This window comes from Otolemur garnettii, unplaced genomic scaffold (genome assembly GCF_000181295.1).
Source record: "Otolemur garnettii isolate 467f Iridium unplaced genomic scaffold, OtoGar3 scaffold00062, whole genome shotgun sequence".
Lineage (NCBI taxonomy): Eukaryota > Metazoa > Chordata > Mammalia > Primates > Galagidae > Otolemur > Otolemur garnettii.
In genome coordinates this window covers 6,421,396-6,424,602 of record NW_003852457.1, presented here as the reverse complement: position 1 = coordinate 6,424,602, position 3,207 = coordinate 6,421,396, and positions in this window count along the sequence as shown.

Sequence of the window (3,207 nt, the reverse complement as noted above, 5' to 3'; positions counted from 1 at the left end):
AGAACATTTTCCAGCTCCATCCATGTGAACATGAAGGACGTAAAGTCTCCATCTTTCTTTATGGCTGCATAGTATTCCATGGTGTACATATACCACAGTTGGTTGATCCATTCATCACTCCCACTTCTTAAAGAAACACAAACAGGCACTGATGAGTTAGAAATCTCAGTCCTTGTGGCTGACTGGTGCCCAGGAGGACTGTGGCTTCTGCAGTTTCACAGACAGTTCTCTGAGGCCAGACTTAGGGGTAGGCCTGGTAAGCTCTGGCTGCAGGACTTTGGGGGGTGATGGACATTAGCAAGGGGTCAGCGAGGGGGAAAACTAACAGAAAACTGTGCTACTTACAAGCTTCAAGGACAGACTTCACAGTGAACAGAGAGGAGGCACACTCCATACAGGAAAAGGGAGATGTCACGAGCAGGTAGGGACAAGAGCTTGTGGCTTTTGACGTATTATGATACTATGATGGAGTCTAGTGGAGTGTGGGGAATTCAGGTTTTGTTCTTAACTCTGAGCAGGGACCAGTTTCATGTCTGCATACTGTACAAAGAGATAACTGGAACTTGCTGTATTTTGTCCCCTAGCTTTTCCTGTTTGGATGGCTTCTACTTGTTCATCATCGTCACTTCTGCAGTAATGAGCAGTGACCTACTAAGTTTTTTGTTGGGTTCATGTTAATTTTAACTGCTATATCAATGAGAGAAAATAGACTTTTCTCCCCTCAAAAAGAAAAGAATGGGATCATTAAACAGGGATGGATCATTATAAAAATTACTGAATGAAGTAATTAAAGTAGATCAAAATATGTTATTTCTTTTTTCTTTGAATTTTCTATTTTGACTGCATAATGCGTTCAAAAGTAATGTTGCAGTGAGTATACACACGCATATATAGAAACAGACTTACACATAACATGTATTATACACATTCAATAAATGATTGTCCATAAAAATGTTAGGAGAGTAATTCTTGTGTCGTGGGCTATTGTCATATTACTTACACTGAAGAGGCACCAACCTTCTGCTGGTGTTAATCATGACCAACCACCACTACTGATTTGGTGGCAGCAGTTGCCTTTTCTGTTAGATCAAATTTTGATTGTTTAAGATGCCCATCCATGAGTCAAGACCTTGGTGGCTCCCAGAAGAAACCTATAGTCATAGGCACCCTTTGAGAGAAAATGGCATGCTTTGGGACACTGTGTTTTTCGTAAAACCCCTTCAGCAGTTGCTTTTGAGACTGGGCCGGGTCATAGAGTGTCCTCAGAGCGTCCCAATCCTATTTCCACCAGAACAGATGTTTTTTCATTAGTTTTATTGTTTGTCCCATAAAAGGTTTCCTTGTGAGCTAGGACTTCCTGACATCAAAGTTTATATAGCACTTCCTGCCAGACATCCATATGAATCCCTTTGGGCCCTGCTGGTTCCTGCCACCCTTCATGTCCTTTGTCAGGGTTAACCTCTCTTCCCTTCACACCATTTATCAATTTATTAGATAACACTTTTCCTCTCTTTCTCTCTCTCTCCCCACCTCCCCAACCCTTATTTTTACACATGAGGTTTAAAAAAATCATCAATATTTTATTTTTAACTCATACATAATCATATAGAGTACCTATGTATATAATCCAGTGTGTGTGTGTGTGTGTGTGTGTGTGTGTGCGCGCGTGCGCGTGTGTGTGCCTGCAGTCATTCAGTGGAGTTACAGCTATTAAAGTGTCCTGGATGATACTCAGATATGTAATGTCCTCCTTCAGTGGATCTGATGGTAGCGAACAATCTCTTACCCGTGAATGAACATTGTGTTTTCGATTTCTTTGCCAGTTAAAAATTTAACAGGTACATTTATTCATTTGGGATAGATATCCACATCTGAGATTGCTGGGGAGGGGGAACAATTTATTTTCCTTACATTGAGAAAGATATGTGATCACTGGGGCAAAAAAATTTTTTTTCCTTACATTGAGAAAGATATTTTATTCTTCAAAAACCTACAACTGAACATTTCCACCCACAGTATGTAACATTCACTCTGCTTTTTTCTTCCATTCCTGCCAGAAAGTAATTTGGTGCAATTAGATGTAATTACTTTCTCTACCTTTGATCAAGTTATGGCTACAAAGTGTTTTATATTGAGGGTTGTTTAATTTGGGTTCTTCTGACCAGTAGGTAGACTCAGTTACTTTATGTAATTGTATTAGTCACAATGTTTTTGTTATTCTGTAATTTGTTTATTCATATTCAGTACTCATTTTTATATCATGTCTTTTAGTTATCCGTTGGAAAGGATTCTTTCTATTTCATAATTATATATGTAAGTAGATATTTTATTTTGAAATAATAGTTTTAAATTTTTTGATTGACTTAATTCCTAGTATTTTTTTAATTTTAGGATTTGTTAACTTCACAGCTTTTGGGTTTCCTGTTCTAATTAAAAGAATTTTCCCATCCTATTAATGGTTAAATCAAAAATTGCTGAGATTTTCATTTTTTCTTTTATGGTTAAAACTTTAATCCACTGCTATTTCTGTTCATCATTTGAAGAAGAGACCCCACTCTATTTTCTTTTGGTTAGACAGTTGGGCCAGAACTTTTTATTAAATCCCTACTTTCTCCATCTCTGTTATAAAACCATCTTTATTATCCTGAAATTCCCATTTTTAAAGGGTTGTCCTCTTGGACTCTGTGTCCTATGTATGTATTTATTTGTATCCCCAAATCCTACTATTTGGGTCGAAGTGGCTTTTTTGTATGTTTAATGCCTATGAAACAATAACCCTTTACCAGTTTTCTTTTGATAACATTCAATTTCAGGTGCTATTCTTCTAAATAAACTCTGAGATTATTTCTTGCAATTCCAAATAATAGTATAGTAATTAATATTTCACTTAATGTGTATGTATGCCCACATTGACTGGCTAACATTTTTTAGGATATTCACTATTCCTGAGTAGTAGGACGGTTTCTCTTTCCATTCATTCAGATGGACTATCATGGCCTCTGTAAGATTTTGCAGGGGTCCTCAAACTTTTTAAACAGGGGGCCAGTTCACTGTCCCTCGGACCATTGAAGGGCTGGACTGTGGGCTCCGGGATGAGTTGGCTGCTAAGTAGGACAGGCAGCGGTAGTAAAAACACCCAGTGGGCTGGATAAATGTCCCAGGTGGGCCGCATGTGGCCCGTGGGCTGGATAAATGTCCTAGGCGGGC